Source organism: Rhinatrema bivittatum, chromosome 6 (genome assembly GCF_901001135.1).
Source record: "Rhinatrema bivittatum chromosome 6, aRhiBiv1.1, whole genome shotgun sequence".
In the NCBI taxonomy this organism is placed as follows: domain Eukaryota; kingdom Metazoa; phylum Chordata; class Amphibia; order Gymnophiona; family Rhinatrematidae; genus Rhinatrema; species Rhinatrema bivittatum.
In genome coordinates, this window is record NC_042620.1 from 365,079,028 (window position 1) to 365,100,012 (window position 20,985).

Consider the following 20,985-nt stretch of genomic DNA (forward strand, 5'->3'; position numbering starts at 1 on the left):
CCCGACCTTCTTAAACTCCAGCCTTAACACTTTTGAGCCCGTCTCTTCCACTGAGATACAAACCATCCTGAGAAGAATGAAACCTTCATCTCATCCGGCAGACCACATCCCCACTAAACTACTTCTATCCATTCCAGACACAATAGCTACATCATTGACAAACATCATCAACTGCTCTCTAGCCCAAGGATCCTTCCCAGACGATCTCAAAATGGCCTCAATCTCACCTCTCCTAAAGAAACCCAACCTTGACCCAAAGGACCCCATCAACTTCCGCCCCATAGCTAACCTCCCATTCATCGCTAAGATCATGGAAAAACTTGTTAACACTCAACTCTCAAACTACATAGAAGACAACAATCTCCTCTTCGCCCCACAACACGGATTTCGAAAAAATCGAGGCACAGAATCTCTCCTCATCTCTTTGACAGACCATATACTATTGGGCCTTGACAAAGGAAACTCGTTCCTACTAATCTTGCTAACCTATCTGCAGCGTTTGATACGGTCAACCATGCCATCCTCCTAAACCTATTGTCATCCATAGGAATCAGCGGCACCGTCTTCTCCTGGTTTAAAACCTTTCTCAACAATAGAGGTTACAAAGTTAAACTCCAAAACAAGGAATCCTCAAGATTTGACTCTGCTATAGGAGTCCCACAAGGTTCTTCACTATCCCCGACTCTATTCAATATTTACCTTCTTCCTCTATGCCAACTTCTCACTGACCTCAATCTAAAGTTTTTCCTATACGCAGATGATATTCAAATCATCATCCCTATTAAAGACACTTACTCTAATGCTCTTGACTACTGGGAATCATGCCACCAAAAAATCAAACAACTACTCAACAGCCTACACCTCATCTTAAATTCCTCCAAGACTGAGATCCTACTCATCTCGCCTGAAAACACAAACAACAGTACTCTTCCTTCCAATCTTCTTACCACACAAACCAGAGACCTAGGAGTGATAATAGATAACCGGCTAAACTTCAAGGCACACATCAATAAAACAACTAAAGACTGCTTCTATAAACTCCAGGTCCTAAAAAGGATAAGACCTCTTTTCCACGCTCACGACTTCAGAACGATCATCCAAGCAGTCATTTTCTCGAAACTGGACTACTGCAATTCCCTATTGCTAGGTCTACCTTCATCCTACTCCAAACCACTCCAGATGGTGCAAAATTCAGCAGCCCGTATTCTGACAGGCACAAGGAAAAGAGACCACATCTCCCCCGTCTTGAAAGAGCTACATTGGTTACCCATATACTTCCGCATCATGTATAAGGCCTTAACCATCATCTATAAAACTATACATCAACTCACCACTCTCGATCTCCAATTCCCTCTCCAATTACATAATTCTACTAGACCTACCAGAGATGCTTATAGAGGCTCCCTACTAGTTCCCCCAGCGAAAACGACCAAACACATCACCCTAAGAGATCGCGCCACCTCCACAGCTGGCCCTCTACTGTGGAATTCCATTCCTACAGACCTCAGACAGGAGCCATGCCTCCCAACATTTAGGAAAAAACTTAAGACTTGGTTATTCAAGCAAGCTTTTCCGGACACAACCTAATGACACAATCCAATGACTCATAAAACACCTTGCCGTTTGTATTTAATATTTATTCTATACTACATTTATATTGTATTTTGTTAACTAGTCTCTCCTCTCTTCTTCCTTCCAAGTTCGGCTTCCCTTGTTAAATGTAACTGTACCTTCTGTCACCACAGTTCTAGTTCCATGTATTTATTATCATTTTTTGTGTTTATTGCACCCCCGTTCTATGTAAACCAGCAAGATATGTTTACATGATTGCCGGTATATAAAAACTCTAAATAAATAAATAAATAAATAAAATTTAATATTCTACATTAAAGCATTGCAGAAGTTGGGACCCTGCTGCCAAGATGGCTCAATCAGTTACATATACCTAAGAATACAGGGTATGATTAGCAGGCTCTCTTCTTCAGAATGCAAATATCATGGAGGATTATCACCCATCCCCAGATATTTTGGACCTAAATCATTCAGGGCTTTATATAATAAATATAAGATCTGACTCTAACCCTCAATAGGAATCCAATACAGTTTACAGGGGGTGGAGAAGGATATCCTCACAAAGATCTGGACAGTAGCTGTCTTCATAAGCTTCAGCATAGTAAGCTAGCTTGGACAGGATAATGGTGAACACTACCTTTTCAGGTTTACATTTGAATCAAACTAAAATGGATTCTCCCTTAGTGGTTCAGGGTCAATCTTTCACCTTTTATTGCCATTGTTCACATAAATTTTGAAAGATCCAGTTATTGCCATGTATAGGAGCATGATACACAAAAGATTGTCCGTTTAGTTGTCATATTGATTTTCCTTTTTTGTTTTCCTTCAAAAGATAATACAGTTAAAATTAGACATTCTGAGGACAATTAAGAAATTCACTTGAATTCATTTTCTTTTACTACATCCAGCTCTCGATTGCTGTTTATAGAACAAATCTAGCATTCATTTAGAAAATCAATTTAAGGGATTAGGAGAAAACCCACAGAATCACAAGACAATGAGCATCAGCCTTCTCTAAGAATCATAGTGAAACCCTCCCACCCACTGCTTCCCAAGAAACCACCAAATGGGCAGAATTATTCTGGAGGTAAATCAGAGAACTTGTCATGGCTGACTCCAGTGGGTGGGGTTTAAAAATCTCAATATGATATTAATGAGTAAGTTCTATGTTTGCCAGAGACTCAGAATATGAAATTTCTTACATAGAAGCCCATATATTAACCCACAGGATTTCCCATGGTTTAGCAGCTTGTTCACATGCAATTTTTCTACAGATGCAAATGAATGCCATACAAAAATCATATGCAAAATTTGGCGATAGAAAAGCTGTCAAAAAGATAACTATATCTCACTGAATTCGTTGTAGTTATCATTTTGCGAAAACCAGCCCAAAATGGTTTTCACACACACACACGCCTTTTTTTTTTTAATTCAAAATCATGCTTTGCCTAATCTCCCATCAATGTAGCTCATTAATTCTGAATTTCTATAAAATTTGAAAAGTGGCAGACTATGCGTGAAACTTTATTATTATGAGGTCAAAACCTGCAAAAACTTTCAGGGTTTCCATGTGTTTCTGCATGTACAACCCCATTTGCAGATATTTCTGGAGTACATCACCCTCTTGTTACTTACAAGGTAAATTATGACACAAAAAACAATAACCGGTCTATCCATTCAGCCCAATTCTTTAACATAGGATTGCAGTGTGACAACTGCATAGGATAGGACCAAACCCCAATATAAGCCCTGAACCTTGAGTTCTGTAAATATACCCCTGCAGTGATAGAAATCCCCCCACCACAGGGTGTAAAGCAGAATGAAGGTGTCTCACCATACTAATAAAAAAAAATTATGGTGTCATCTCATTAACCACAATATAATCTGACAACACTGCCAGGTACATTGTGACGCAACAGGAAAGCCTGCCAAAAGGACATTTAGAACCTGTATAGGAAACCTGCCATACAGTAACAGCAGGACTCAAGCAGAAACAAGCCCTCCTATGAAAAGACAGTACTGCAAAATTACACCAGGCCCTAAAATACAGTAAGAAACAATGAGCCAGATTTTAAAAGGGTTACTCACACAGGGCCTATTTTAAAAAGGCCCGGCAATGTACGTAAAGCCCCAGGACGCGTGTAAGAGCCGGGGCTTTACTAAAGGGGTGGTCCGGGGGCAGGGTAGGGCCAGAGGCCTCCGACAGAGTGGCCATTGCCACTATGTCAAAGGATCGCGTGCCGGCAAGCTGCCGGCATGCGCAACTTGCGCCTGCCCAGAGTCAGGCGCAAAAGGTAAGACAAGAGTTGGGGGGTTTAGAGTAGGGCTGGGGGGGAGGGGAAAGGGTGGGAAGGTTAGGTTAGGAGGAAGGGAAGTTTCCTTCTAGGCCGCTCCAGGAAGGCAGCGCGGCTTGGCATGCGCAAGGTGCACAATTGTGCATCACTTGTGCGCACCGAGCCCGGATTTTATAACATGCGTGCACCTGCGTGCGCATGTTATAAAATCGGGTATACATGTGCGCGTGCCGGATAGCATGCACACATGTAGGTCGTGCGCGCTTCTTTTAAAATCTACCCCAATGTGCATCCTTCCAGGAAAACAGAACAAACTGGACACAGAAACTGAACATGAGCAAAATACCTCACCTCTGTTACACACAGAACATGGACAGTCCCACACCAAACGTTATAAAGGACCACAAATTAGAAATAGAAATGTGCAGACAGAAATCAAACTGGAAACAGCAAGAAACAGAGTAACATAGAAACATAGAAATGACGGCAGAAGAAGACCAAATGGCCCATCCAGTCTGCCCAGCAAGTTTCGCACTTTTTTTTTTCTCATACTTATCTGTTACTCTTGGCTCTTAGTAAACTTTTGGTTCTATTTCCCTTCCACCCCCACCATTAATGTAGAGAGCAGTGTTGGAACTGCATCTAAGTAAAATATCTAGCTTAATTAGTTAGGGGTAGTAACCGCCACAATAAGCAAGCTACACCCATGCTTATTTGTTTACCCAGACTATGTAATTCAGTCCTTGTTGGTTGTTGTCTATATATAGATCCACTTTTCTTCATTCACCCTGCCGTTGAAGCAGAGAGTTATGCTGGATATGCATTTAAAACTAATCGGAGAAAGTTCTTTTTTACTCAACGCACAATTAAACTCTGGAATTTGTTGCCAGAGAATGTGGTTCGTGCAGTTAGTATAGCTGTGTTTAAAAAAGGATTGGATAAGTTCTTGGAGGAGAAGTCCATTACCTGCTATTAAGTTCACTTAGAGAATAGCCACTGCCATTAGCAATGGTTACATGGAATAGACTTAGTTTTTGGGTACTTGCCAGGTTCTTATGGCCTGGATTGGCCACTGTTGGAAACAGGATGCTGGGCTTGATGGACCCTTGGTCTGACCCAGTATGGCATTTTCTTATGTTCTTATGTTCTTATTGAAATTGAAGTATCAGACTTTCTCCCCTTTCGTTGAAGCAGAGAGCTATGCTGAATATGCATTGAAAGTGAAGTATCAGACTTTCTCCCCTGCCGTTGAAGCAGAGAGCTATGCTGGATATGCATTGAAAGTGAAGTATCAGACTTTCTCCCCTGCCGTTTAAGCAGAGAGCTATGCTGGATATGCGTGAAGTAACAGTCTTTCTCCCCTGCCGTTGAAGCAGAGAACTATGCTGGATATGCATTGAAAGTGAAGTAATATGCATTGAAAGTAAAGTAATATGCATTGAAAGTGAAGTAATATGCAATGCATACCTAGGAACTTATGAGTCCCAGTCTCCCTGAGACTCCGGTAGATTATTGAATTGTGGATCAGTGGGCTACAATTTTTTTTAAATAAACAAATACATTAGTGGGGTCGTGCACATGAACTTTCTCTCTTCCACATCACCTTAGTCCCCACTCACATACTGCACCCTCTCTGCTCTTCCAAAGGCCTGACCCCAGCATTCCCCACCCTTTGCTTACCTCTCTAGGATATCTCCAAGCACACCCAGTCCCCAGCACGGACTCCAGCATGTTCCCTCTTCCCAATCCCCTCTCCCCAGAACAAACACCAGCATTTTTCCTTCCCATCTTATCCACTCCCCAGGATGGACCCTAGCACAAGAAGAATTGTGTGCCAGTGCTTGAAGGAGGAAAGGCATTCATTTATTTTTGAGGGAGGGGTGGATGTAAATAAACTATAGGAACCATGGACTGGAAGTTTGTAGATTTGGAATTCTCTTTTTTCCCATAAGATCATGAAAGAAGATCTAACGCAGAATTTCCCATTTTCATCTTGTTTGAGTCTCCAAAATTACTTGTAGGGAGGGTAATTTTATAACAATGCATGTAACTTATGCCTTTAAAAAATGCATAAGGACAGGAACAATTTTCATAGCAAGCTTATGTGCAAACGTGCACTTTGAAAATTATATAAGAAAACATAAGAAATACAAATTAGAGAGCCATCAAACCCAGCATCCTGTCTCCATCATTGGTCATTCCAGGATCCCAAAGAATAGATCCAATCCTTCTTGCTCATAATCAGGGATAAGCAGTGGCTCTTCCAAGTCTACATGGTTAACAGGATCTTGTCTTGACCCTTTTTAAACCCGGCTATGCTACTTTCATCACATCCTCAGACAACAAACTATAAAGCGAACAAAGTAACCTGTGCAAAGTGTGTAGGGCATAACTTTTGTGTAATTTACTTGCATGCTTTTTACAAATCAGAACTATGGGGATTATTTTTAATGTCATTCACATACACAGAACCTGGTTTTATGCACCCAAATAACAGTTCTAAAATTGACCTGGACTCAGCGTGCATAAAAGGAGGTGCGTAACCCGGTTTCACACATACTAAGGAGAGGAATTCTAGGGGACAGAGTTGAGGCAGAGCCTGCACTGACAAGCATAACTTTCCGATTTTAAAAAGTAAGCATGCAAGCGTACACACATAGGTTATGTTCTCTCATGTAACTGTATGCGAGTGAATGTGTTTCCACACAGCCAGTTATCTGAGTGTTTTCTAAGCAGACTTACCCACAGCAGCTTGGTTTGAAAATACTCTGCAAAGTCTGTTTACCATTATGCGAGCTGTTTGAAAATTATCTTCTATGCCTATATTTGTGCATATAAGTATGCATGAAAGTGGTTTACACACACACTTTTATGCACATGACCACTGTGCCATTTTATAATAAGCCAGTTATGTGCTTAAACCCCTGTATTATGCACATAAAATGGCTTTGAAAACTGTAACCTTGTAATATATATATATAAATATTTCTGTATAGCTGATTCTGCTGTGTTGCAATGGTCAGTTTGTGTATGCTCAAAACTGCAAGCATTTTCAGTAAGAGTCACAAACCCAGTATCAATAATGAAGTGTCACAACTCATTAGCATTAAAAAACAAATCCTGAATGATTTTGTAACTATATGGATTTGTTACCTTGCTCACTAAAGCACATGCATCACTGGTTCACAGATTTCATTTGCAATGTGTAAATGTGAGCTATAGTAAGTCTGCATAGCAAACAACCAAAGTTCCAACTCAATTGTACTACCCTGCTGTTGATCTGAAGCACAAAATGGTAGGAGAAGCTGTTGCCACTGCTTGTGCTATGAGTTCATTAGAAAATTGGCATTCCAGTGCTGACAGTGGAAGAAATCCTCCTGCCTCTCTGGCTCCAACCAAACAAACAACTTCTAGGCATTGCACCAGAGCAGACTTCCTTCTGTGTGGGGCTAGCAAGATTAGCAGTCTGCCTTCCCATGCTAAATTCAAATCAATGACACCAACATAACCTTAAGTATACACATTTTCTTTTGTTAAATTCATACTCAACACTTAAAACTAATACCATTTGAAATGATATATGCAGGAGCAGCAGAACATTTGTTTTTGATTGGGGGAAACAAACCAAACTCTGCCTCAGCCCCACCAAGCTTCCCAACCGTTTCAAGACCAAGGCATACCTATAGTGACAAAAAATGTTGTACGGCACACCAACTGTCCCAGAGCAGGCAGTGTAGACATATGGCCAGAAGAAGAGCTAGGAAAGCACTGAAAAACCCTCCCATCTCTCTTCCAAATTTTAAAACAAAGGGAGAAAGGGGTGAAGACACACATGAACCCATTACAATGGACCAATTCCCTCTATATACAGATGCAGGAGAAGGGAGAATTTGGTGAGATGTAGGCAACTGTCTCAGCTACCTTGGGGGGGTTATTTATCAAAATGCGCTAAGGTGTTTTTTGCATGCATTAAGGGCTTATTGCATGTGATAGGCCCTTAATGCATGTGAAAATGCCTTTAATGCATGCGATAGCACCATATTGTATGGTGCGATGCAAATCTGAAAAAGGGGAGGTGAGAGTGGGCTGGGTTTGCCAGTCTGTGAAGTGCTATTGCACAGACTTAATACTGATTTTAACTACACCTTTTTCAGTAGTGTTAAGCTGTGTGATAGCTTGCATTATGGGGTGGTAAGGTGTTAGTGCATTTTGTGATGCCTCCTGAAAGGCTGTTTAAGTGGGTTTGAAGCTTCTGGAGCACCAGTCTAGTCATCTGGGGGGGGGGGGGGGGGGGGGGGGGGGAGAGAGAGAGAGAAAAAAGCCTAACCATAATGTCTGCTCCCTAGATAGGTATTTTTATCACTATGGGAGGCCCACCTTGTAACTCGAGGTGAGGTTTAGGTATTAGTGTAGGGGGTTAGGGGCCACTTTGACATTCAACGTGAGATGTACGAACAGAACAGTGGTCTCTTGTGAAGATATGATGACCTACGAAGAGAGGAAACACACCCAAAGATGAAATTTGTGCAATGATCTCTCCACCTAGCTTGATGTTACCCAGGTAGCGTGTTAAGCTAGGTGGAGAGAACCTTGCACAAATGTCATCTTGGAGTGAGTTTCCTCATTCCAAAGGTCATCAAATCTTAACAAGAGACCACTGTTCTGTTCGTATGTCTCATGTTGAATGTCAAAGTTGCCCCTAACCTCCCTACACTAATATCTAAACCTCACCTCGAGTTACTAGGTGGGCCTCCCATAGTGATACAAATACCTATCTAGGGAGAGAACATTATAGCTAGGCTTCTCTCTCTCTCTCTCTCTCTCTCTCTCTCTCTCTCTCTCTCTCCCCCTCCCCCCCCCCCCCCCCCCCAGTGGTAAGCAGGAAATACAACAGGTCTGGCACTTATCACAAAGTCTGAAAACATTTTATCACAATTTGTGCTTACTTAGCTCTTCACATAGGTAATTAGCACAAATTGCAGTAAACTGTCTATTAGCATAAACCACACCCCTTTTGATATCACATGCAATACTTATCGCATTTTGATAAATCCAGGCCATAGATGGTTGCATTGAACAATCAGGGCCAGGGCTTCCATTAGGCAAAGTAGATAGTGGTATAGAGAGCCAAAGTTTTGGAACAAGAGGGGTGCTGTGCCAGCACTAATACTGCCAAAGAAGGGAGAACTGTTCTAGTGCCACTGTCGTTGGTAGGAGGTAATGCTGTGCTAGAGGTAAGTTGGGGGAAGGGGGGCATAATCAAAGGTTCGCCTAGGGTGCCAAATACTCTTGCACCAGCCCTGAGAGTGATATCTACATCATTTTTTGCCTGACCTGCAAAATGCTCTCCTGATTTTTCTTCAGTGGCTGTTATTCACCTCTTAGCATAGGCTACAATTAAAATAATGCACAAATAAACAGCCATCAGATATACCTAGGTATTGAGATGAAACTTCAACTTGTTAGAGCAGTTAAACTTGTTTTTCTAATTCTTGTACTTTTTGCTATAGTCTTTGGCATAAACTGACATTCTCATTACAAATAATGATGAACAGTTATTTAGTTTTTAGGCAAAGTGCATTTTTAAATGTTGAAGAGAGAAGGCTAAAAAGAATATGAGAAAATGCTTCTTAATAAGAGTGTGTTGGACATCTGCAACAGCAGAGGTTAGAGGAGCTGAAACTATGACTGAATTCAAGCATGTTTGGGATAAGCACCAAGGGACCTTATTGGCAGGATTGGAGAGGGAGAAAATCAGCAGCTGAAAAAGGTCTCTGTCAGTACAGTAATGGGCAGACTAGGAGGATGAAAATGGTTCTTACTGCTGTCTTCTCAGTTTATAGGAGAACAGTTAAACCAAATTGCACCATGTTTTTCAACTGTGAGCTTGGGAACCTTCCTATAAACATATTTCATATTAACCTTTAAACTCACTTTTTGAAGACATTAGACATTAATAATGAAATAAAAACTCATGCAATACATGTTATTTAAAGATTAATGTCACTGTACAATACTAAAGAAAACCTCAAATCATGCCTAGCTCCTGTCAGGCTGGAGAAAATAAAATATATATTTTTAAATAAAATATGCTCAGCATTAACATTTTTTTTTAAATTGGACTCATCCTTCAGGGCTAACAATTCAGAATGCTTCTTACAATTGCAATTGTATATATTTTTTTAAAGATTATTTAAAGGTCATGATGTTACTCTTTGTAGGTTTAGCTGAAAAAAATGCAAATGTTCTTTTATACAATCTGTCTGCAATCAAATCATGAATATAGCTTGGATATTCTGCAGAGTACGGAGAGATTTTTTACAGAGATCTATAAATGTTCATATTATATATACATATATATATATATATATATATACATATATATAGCAATCAAAAATGAAATGAACACTATTGAAAAATGATAATGTGACAAAATATCAAATAGTATCAACCATATATTAGTAATGTACTCAAAAAATAAAATCTGAAAACAATTACATTTCCTTAAAATTAATTTTAGAAAAATTTGCATATAAATGTCCATAAAAATGTTTTCTTATAATGTCCCAGGAGAACAAGTTTGAAGTTTCCAATATTCTACTTCATTTGAGAAATGTCCAAAATGGTAGATAAGAAAGCGAAGATCGGTGTATGAAAAAAGCCATTTATTGAAATTGGCCCGACTCTGGCCGAGTTTCGCTCTTTGGTCGAGAGCTGCCTCAGGGACAATAGATGTTCCACCACCTAACAGCAGCAGAATTGTTTGTGGTACACACCGCAGTTTTTTATGCTCTCATCCTATTTTGGAGACACAAGCGACTATTTCATCTTGTGCTGCACGGCACGACTACATGGTTTAACATACAGATTTATACACAACCAAAGGAACAAAAGACTATATACAAAGTGGATACATAATCTTTGTAGCATCAGCCCTGCAGGCATGCAATAAACCCTGCTAACATCTATTGCCCCTGAGGCAGCTCTCGACCAAAGAGCGAAACTCGGCCAGAGCCGAGCCAATTTCAATAAAGGGCTTTTTCCATACACCGATCTTCGCTTTCTTTACTGCTATACAGCTAACTGGATTGGCTTCCGATTTGTTTCCTGGGTCCAAAATGGTAGATAAACAGTGGTCCAGTCTTCTATTATTGATAGACAAGCCGTTAAGCCCGTTAAAACGGGCTACATCCCTCTGTCTCTCACCTCCCCCTCTTTCTCTCTCCCCTCACTCTTCACCACCCCCTCCCTCACCCACTCCTCCCCACCCTCCCTCTCCTATCACTCAGTCCCTCCCTCCCACTCAGTCTCACTCACTCCCCCCTCTCTCCCTCCCTCTCACTCACTCAGTCCCACTCACTCTCACTCAGTCCCCACTCCCTCCATCCTCTCCCTCAGTCCCACTCCCTCCCTCAATCCCTCCCTCCCCCCTCCCTCTCACTCACTCAGTCCCACTCACTCTCCCTCAGTCCCACTCCCTCCCTCTCTCTCCCAGTCCCACTCCCTCCCTCAGTCCCCCTCTCCCTCTCACTCAGTCCCACTCCCTCCCTCTCACTCAGTCCCTCCCCCTCACTCAATCCCTCCCTCTCACTCAGTCACTCCCTCCCACTCTCTCTCTCCGTCCCTCCCTCCCACTCAGTCCGTCCCTCCCTCTCTCTCTCTTCTCCCTCCCTCGCTACCGCCGTCGCCGCCCGCTACCGCCGTCGCCACCGCCGCCGCTCGCTACCGCCGTCGCTCGCTACCGCCGTCGCCGCCCGCTGCCGGTACCGCCGCTGCTGCCACTGGACGCCGCCATTTTTTTTTCTTTCTGAAGCTGCCTCAGAGCGACGTGCTCGCCCGCACATGCGCGGTAGAGCTGGTCTCTACTGCGCATTTGCGGGCCGTCGGTCACAGGCCATTTATAAGGTAGATTCCCTACCGTCAGGAAGGAGAGACTTAAGAAAATGATCCACTGAAAAACGGAACACATTCACAATCAAGGAGAGAAGCTTTGTAACTGCAACAAAGTAGTCATGTAGCATGATGATAATCGATCAATAATAGAAGACTGGACCACTAACTGAAAGGTGTTTATATACCATTTTGGACATTTCTCAAATGAAGTAGGATATTGGAAACTTCTAACTTGTTCTCCTGGGACATTCTAAGAAAACATTTTTATGGACATTTATATGCAAACTTTTCTAAAATGGGTTTTAAGGAAATGTAATTATTTTTAGATTTTATTTTTGGAGTACATATATGATTGATATTTTGTTATTCACTATTTTTCAATAGTGTTCATTTCATTTCTGTAATTTAGAACACTAACCAGTTTTTAATGTAATTTTTATCTATATCTATCTCTATCCTATAAATCTATATCTTTATCCTCTATATCTCTATCCTAACTCTCTCTCTCTCTCTCTCTCTCTCTCTATATATATTTTAAAGAGACCATAGTCTTCATGCTCATTTTCAAAAACTCTGAGCTCTTGTTTATTTCCTGTTAAAAGATTTTTTTCAAACAGTCTTTAAGTGAGAAGCACCCATAATTAAAGACTTTTCTTGGCACAATGTACTTTTGTTTTTGACATAAGTTTGTCTTTCTGATTTAAAAATAAATAGGTTAGCTTACTGAAAAGACTCTCATATATGCTTAGGCTTTATTGCTATATTCTATAAAAATGAAATCTTTAAGATTTACTTAGCTGCAGTGTCTAAGTTCTGCACTGTGCTGTTTCCAGCTGTTAATGTATGCTATTTTTCTCTCTTACTGGAGCATGTTTCTCCCTTTTTTATTGCTAAAAAAAAACCAGAAGCAGGCTGAAACCTTGAATTAAAGAAATTATTTTGAATGAAAAATTTTAGGTGAATTTTAAAAGCCTGGCACATGCCAAACCCAGGAGATATGTGAATATGTTGGGCCAATGCGCGCAGAGCAGATTTTAAAAGCCATGCATGTGCGCGCATATCTCCCGCTATGTGCACAAATGAAAAGTTCAAAAAGGGGGCAGGCATGGGTATTCCTGAAAATCAACTTGAAATTATCATGTAAATACTTGCACGCACAAGTGTGCACAGGGGTCCCCAGCAGTGTAACTTTACTTCTGCTATGGAGAACGTGCAAGTTGTAAAACAAAAAAATTTAGATAGATCAGTGGGGTTTTAAGGGTTGGTTTTAACAGGGGAGAAGGGAGGCCATTCAACTAAGGTGGCCTTTAAAATCCTTCCACTTAAAGATCAGAAGTGGCATCTGCATGCATAAGAATGCATGCACTTAAAATTGCGAGTACATGGGTGCACAGTCAGGTTATTTTATTACATGCACGCATATATATGCATACATTATAAAGTCGCCACATCCTGCTGCGCGGGCTGATCATACACATACATGTGCCCACACACCTGTTTTTTTATCGACTGGTGATCAGTAAAGCATTTTTCGAGAATGCCTTATTGGGGTTTGCATTAACTTTCAAACAACATGAAAAATGTTTTTTTCCTTTTGTGTTGAAATGCACCCCTTTCACAATCACCAATGCCAATCTCCTCCTCCTAACCAGCATAATCATGTAACCCCCTTTTCCTTTGGAGGCTGCAGAAGTGGTGAATTACACTGCTGTAGGCTCAGGAACAGGAAAAGTCCACCAGGGATCATTAATGGGAGACCAGAGGGTCTCTGGGAGAACCAAGGGAAGACATCAACTGTAACAGAGACCAAGGTCCATTTTATTGTATATTCAACAAAACGGGTGAATAATTCTTCAACATAGATCTCTTGTAAATCAGGTTACAGTCCTAAAATAGCAACAATAGTAGCCAACATCTATCTCTTCAAATAGCTGTCTTTGAAGAATAAAAAAATATAACTTCCACAGTTAACCGCAAGGCCTTCGGGATAATAATCATATCTCAGCCCTGCAGCTTCCCCACCTAGGACAGTTCCCTTTCTTCTTTGGGATACTTCCTTTAGTGTGGCTGTAGGAATTTCTTGCAAACACCTCTGCATCCAGCTTCTTTTAGTCATCAACTCCCTGAAAGATGCCTGGAAAAGCATACCATTACATCACCTCTTATAAGCACCACTTCCTAATCCCCCCTTTCCCCTTCCTTAATAGGAAAGGCAGTAAAGTGCACTAACCCTCTAAACTGCACGAGCTCTGCAATACCAGAACTCTCTGTCCTTTGGATAACCTTTTTGAGAGCAAGAACCCTCTGAGCACACATCTGGAGACCTGGAATCCTCCAAAACGTCTCCCTACTGATTGGTGACCCTAGTCAGGGTTGCAATAACAATAAAAAAAAATTAACCTCCTCCAAGCCTTCTCCATTCCCCCACCCTCCCCATATCCATCATACCCCATTTGCAAGTAAAAATGAAGCAAGAGCATCCTCAATGCTCTTGCCTCTCTGAGTCCCAGTGTCAAAATGGCACCAACCTAAGGGCAAGCTGGTGCCATTTTGATGAGACCCAGCAGAGCAGGAGCAACTGAGGATCACTTCTGTCCCATTTTGACCTATTCAGCCTTCAGGTGGGGTAAGATGGGTCTGAGGAGGGTGGGAGGATGGGGAGTTAATTTTTTTTTATTTTGGTGGCACAATAAAAGAATTTGAAGTAGAGGATGAGGGAGAACTCTGACTATTTTGTTTTTTATTCTTATTCTTTCCTCAAATTTTGTAAATGTTTATTTTGTTTCAGTTACATGAAAAGAAATGAAATAAACATCAAGCGAAATGAAAATCCAGTTGAAAAAACAAGCAAAATGCTTTTCCAACAAGAGCGCTTACCATCAGCTTTCATTCTGATGAGACAAGTTTAGCACCTTTGTATGATTTGTCCTTGTTTTCAGGCTACAGCAGGTACCAGAATGTTTCTTAAGTCACTGAACTTTGTACAGTTGTTGCATTATTAGTCTAGAATTTTGTAGAGACATTTTTTTATGTTTCAAATTAGTTAGTTTTACTGATAGTATTATATATGCTTTTTCTGTACCCCGCCGAGAACCTTGCATATGTACGGATTATACATTGTTTTAAATAAGCAAATAAATCCACATCTCTATTATATCACCAGACAAAATACAGCATTCTCCAAGTTATTAGGAATACTTAAAAAATGCTTTACACTGTATGGGGTAGATTTTTAAAAAGTACGCCCGCATGTACTTTTGTTCGCGCAGCAGGCGCAAACAAGAGTACACCGGATTTTAATAGATACGCGTGTAGCCATGCATATCCTTTAAAATATGGGGTCGGCGCGCGCAAGGCTGTGCAAAATTGGCAGCCTGCACGTGCTGAGCCGTGCAGCCTGCCTCCTTTCCCTCCGAGGCAGCTCCGAAATCGGCGCGGCCTCAGAGGGAACTTTCCTTCCACCCCCCTGCACCTTCCCTCCCTTGCCCTACCTAACTCACCCCCCCCAGCCCTATCTAAACCCCCCCTACCTTTGTTTGACAAGTTACGCCTGCCCGAGGCAGGTGTAACTCGCACGCACTGGCTGCGCTATTCCCTGGCCCGGGAGCAGTTTCGGAGGCCTCGGCCACGCCCCCGAAACACCCCCAGGCCGGAACCACGCCCATGGTCCCGCCCCCAGATGACACACCACGACACGCCCCCCGACACACCCCTGTCACGCCCCCCCCCCCAGGAAAGCCCCTGGACTTATGCGCATCCCAGGGCTTGCGCGTGCCGCCAAGCCTATTCAACATAGGCTCGGCGCACGCAGGGGGAATTTGGGGCAGGTTTTTGGGGGGTACTCGCATATTTTATGCGCTTACCCCTTTGAAAATATGCTCCTATATGAAAGTTACCTTAAAAGTAGTGCATAGGAGGATCCAAGATGGACACAGAGGTTTGCTGATGTTCTGCCTAGTTGATTTTCTTGTTTAAATTTTGCCTAATTCCCTATTGGTAAAGAAAGGGAAATGGAAGAGCAAGGTTTGGTCTTACCTGGACAAGCCCTCAGTGACTCCAATCTCTTCCTGGGTCCAATGTACCAGTTTAAATGAGTGTACTGGTGATGGCAGAGGTCTAGAGCAGCTTCCTCTATCAGGGACCTTAGGCCAATGTCCCAAAAGCTGGGCTCTTCCCTCAGCACAGACAGGTATTATTTATTTATTTATTTTATTTTATTTATTTTTAATTTTTATATACCGAGGTTCTTATAGAGACTATAAATCACTCCGGTTTACATATAACGATAAACTGCCCAACAGAGATAAGGGGGCTTTACATAGAACAGTGGTACATATGGAACATTATAACTGGATGACAATTTAACATAATGATAATAAATAATATAGAATAGTTTTACTTGTAATTAATAAAATTATGTAATATAAACTGTATAATTTAAATATTTAACTTGGATATAGTGACATATTAACCATGCCAAATATAAATAATAAGATAAAATGAATTTTGAACTTAGAAATTGTAGTCCAGTTGCAGAGGAAAATATAAATAAGATTAATTTTTAGAACTCAAAGATTGTTGTCCAGTTGCAGAGACCTGAAGGTAGGACTTGGTATGGTGACCATAATTAGGGGATACTTCTTATTTGGAAGACTTTCCGTCTTGGTAGGATTGTGAGTCTGGGAAGGCTTGTTGGAAAAGAAGAGTCTTTAGCCTTTTTTTGAACTCTTGATGATTGGGTTCAATCATCAAGAGTCACCCTTGGTTGACCTCAGTTTCCATAAAAGGCATGGAGAGAGGTCATGGCATTAAACTAAATGAAGACAGGCTGTGTCAGATGGGTGCCTGTGGATGTGCCACTGATATGATTGGTATCATTAATGGAGTAGGCTCAATATGTTCTCTCACTGCCTGCATTAGTCACTGCTTTGTATAGAGGCCAGCAGATTCTTGTGTCTTCCCTATCTGTGGATACATACATATCCCACGGTGGGTCTTTATTCTTCATTTGCTATGTGCAATTCCTGGGGAAAATGTTCTGGCAAACCCTGCAAAAATCACTGTTGAGGAAATCTTGAAGGCTATTTCCAAATAGGATTGTTTTTGCCAGAATTCAAGATATATCTGCCAGTCGGGTGTCATAATCTCTTCTGCCACCTTGACATCCAGTGCTTCACCTCTAAGATCTAGTTTGACCATACAGTGCTCTAATTTCTCAACTTTGTTCACTGGAGTTACTTCCCTAGCACTGTACCCAGTCCAGGCTTCAGAGTCTGCTTTTAAGCTGCAGTGCCCCAGCCATTTGCAAATGTTATGCTAAAAAGCAAATAAAATCATTAGCAATTCAGCATCAGCAAAAACCTGCATGAAAAAATTTTGCAAAATGTTTTGCATAACTATAAGAACATAAGAACATGCCATACTGGGACAGACCAAGGGTCCATCAAGCCAAACATCCTGTTTCCAACAGTGGCCAATCCAGGCCATAAGAACCTGGAAAGTACCCAAAAACTAAGTCTATTCCATGTTACTGTTGCTAGTAATAGCAGTAGCTATTTTCTAAGTCAACTTAATTAATAGCAGGTAATGGACTTCTCCTCCAAGAACTTACCCAATCCTTTTTTAAACACAGCTATACTAACTGCACTAACCACATCCTCTGGCAACAAATTCCAGAGTTTAATTGTGCGTTGAGTGAAAAAGAACTTTCTCTGCTTAGTTTTAAATATGCCACATGCTAACTTCATGGAGTGCCCCTAGTCTTTCTTTTATCTGAAAGAGTAAATAACCGATTCACATTTACCCGTTCTAGACCTCTCATGATTTTAAACACCTCTATCATATCCCCCCTCAGCCATTTCTTCTCCAGGCTGAAAAGTCCTAACCTCTGTAGTCTTTCCTCATAGGGGAGCTGTTCCATCCCCCTTATCATTTTGATCGCTCTTCTCTGTACCTACTCCATTGCAATTATTTATTTTTTATTTATTTATTTATTTATTTATTTATTATTTTTTTATATACCAACATTAGATCTCAATTGAGATATCACACTGGTTTACATTCAAGTACTGTAGGTATTTCTCTATCCCCAGAGGGCTTACAATCTAAATTTTTGTACCTGAGGCAATTGAGGGTAAAGTGATTTGCCCAAGGTCACAAGGAACAACAGTGGGACTCAAACGCTGGTCTCCTGTCCGCTGCTCTAACCACTAGGCTACTCCTCTAACCACTAGGCTACTCCTCCTCCCCTATATCTTTTTTGAGATGCGGCGACAAGAATTGTACACAGTATTCAAGGTACGGTCTCACTATGGAGGTAGTAGCCTCAGGGAGTTATAGTTTTTCGTCATAAAATCTGCTATTTTACCCATTCAAGACATTTCTTTTTTTTTTTCCTATAGAGATACATTTTTATGTAAAATTTGTTTTGGTATCATTACTATGAGCATTTTATAACTGCTAGAATAGATTTCTTTTGTCTTTTAGTGAATGCAGAAGAAATGTTCCTGTTCTAATAAATATGTTTGTTTTATAATTTAATCTTTATTGAATTTTTTAAATTTCATGACATAACTCTGTCATTTAAATATTACGGACATCTATGAATTTACACTTAATATCCAAAGTTATTTTGCACATTAATACAATATATAATATAGTTCACAATGTATAAATTAATTCACAACATCTTGAATTTCTTTCTTTCTTTTCATTAGACATCCTATTACTTTGTAATAGGGATGTGAATCGGGCTTCGGACGATTGAAAATATCGTCAATATTTTCAAAATCATCAGAAATCGGGGGCTCCCCCAAAACGATAGGAAAACCCCACGATATTGATCGTGGGGGTTCCCTTATTGTTTTGGGGGAGGGCGGGAAAAACGGCACACAAAAATAACCCCTAAACCCACCCTGACCCTTTAAAAGTAACCCCTTAGCTTCCCCCACCCTCCTAACCCCCCCCAAAACCTTTTTACAGGTACCTGGTGGTCCAGTGGGGGTCCCGGAAGCGACCTCCCATGATCTCCCACTCCGGGCCTTCCTCCAGCTCCCGGGCCGACGGCTGCCACTAATCAAAATGGCGCCGATGGCCCTTTGCCCTTACCATATGACAGGGTATCCGTGCCATTGGCCGGATCCTGTCACATGGTAGGAGCACTGGATGGCCGGCGCCATCTTGTGCTCCTACCATGTGACAGGGGCTGACCAATGGCACCGGTAGCCCCTGTGACATAGTAAGGGCAAAGGCTATCGGCGCCATTTTGATTACTGGCAGCAGATGGCCCGAGTGCAGGAGATCGCTCCCGGACCCCCGCTGGACCACCAGGGGCTTTTGGCAAGTCTTGGGGGACCCTCCTGACCCCCACAAGACTTGCCAAAAGTCCAGCGGGGGTCCGGGAGGGACCTCCTGCACTCGGACCGTCGGCTGCCAGTATTCAAAATGGCGCCGATAGCCTTTGCCCTTACTATGTCAAAGGGACTACCGGTGCCATTGGTCAGCCCCTGTCACATGGTAGGAGCACAAGATGGCACCGGCCATCAAGTGCTCCTACCATGTGACAGGATCCGGCCAATGGCACGGATACCCTGTCACATGGTAAGGGCAAAGGGCCATCGGCGCCATTTTGATTAGTGGCAGCCGACAGCCCAGGAGCAGGACGGCCCAGAGTGGGAGATCGCGGGAGATCGCTCCCGGGACCCCCACTGGACCACCAGGTACCTGTAAAAGGTTTTTGGGGGGGTCGGGGGGGAAGCTAAGTGGTTACTTTTAAAGGGTCGGGGTGTGTTTTTTTGTTTATTGGCTGGGGCGCAGCCGATAAACAAAACGCGATCGGGCCCGATAGAAAAAAACACACATGTGAATCGGAACCGGAATCCGAACCGGTTCCGATTCACATCTCTACTATGTAATGGCTGGAACCAAAAAATATATTAAATTGAGCAATAACAATGTAATAATTACTAGACAAAACTGGAACTTATGCCCCATTGCTTTATACTATATGAATACCTTTAATCAGAAGACATTTCCCCCAATAAATTCTTACGGGTAGATTTTATAAATTTACGCAAGCGCGTACTTTTGTTCGCGCACCAGGTGCGGACAAAAGTACGCTGGATTTTATAAGATACGCGCGTAGCCGCGCGTATCTTATAAAATCCGAGGTCGGCGCATGCAAGAGGGTGCACATTTGTGCAACCTGCACGCGCCAAGCCCGGCGTGCGCTGCCTGTTCCCTCGGAGGCCGCTCCGAAATCGGAGCGGCCCCCGAGGGAACTTTCTTTCCACCTCCCCTCACCTTCCCCTCCCTTCCCCAACCTAACCCACCCCCCCGGCCCTATCTAAACCCCCCCCTACCTTTGTTGGCAGATTTACGCCTGCCGAAAGCAGATATAAATCTGCGCGCTGGCGAGCGATCACCCGACCCGGGGGCTGGTCTGGAGGCCTCGACCACGCCCCCGAGTCGGCACCACGCCCCCGGTCCTGTCCCGAACCGCTTCCTGACCCCCGGACATGCCCCGGACACGCCCCCTCCCCGCCCCTTTTACGAAGCCCCGGGACTTACGCGCGTCCCAGGGCTGTGCGCGCGCCGGCAGCCTATGCAAAATAGGTGCGCCGGCGCGCGAGTGCCCTGCCCGCGTAAATCCGGCCAGATTTACGCGTGCAGGGCTTTTAAAATCCAGCCCTTAGCCTCTAAAAACGTTTTTAAATCAGAATGCTCAAAATATACATAATTTTCATTTCTAAATTTTAGTATACATTTACAAGGATGGCTGGGAAGGGGTTGCAGGGGAGGATGTAGTCATTACCTCCCCAAGTTTCCCCTTCCGTTTAGTATGTGGCATCACACGATACCAAACAAAAATGAGAAGGAAATAAAGTTTTCAACTCTGTCCAGATACTTAATATTTAATTCCAGCCTTGGAGGTTTTAGAGAAACTTTGATTAAAAGGAAAAAAAGAAAAAAGAAAAACAAACAAATTTACTTTGTGGAGGAGAAAATCTATTCTTCAGAAAATCTGCAGACTTTCAGGCAAAGCCGCGCACGCCCCTTAGGCAGCTCGCCAGTGTTGGCTGCGTGCTGCAAGGGGGTCAGTTTTTAAAGACCTCGCCGGCTCCGCCCCGCTGATGTCACTCCCGGAAGTCCTCCGATATTCCATGGGGCAAGTCCCTTCTCACCTCGTAGACCTGGGCGAGTCGTTTCTTACCCTGTGGCTGTAAGA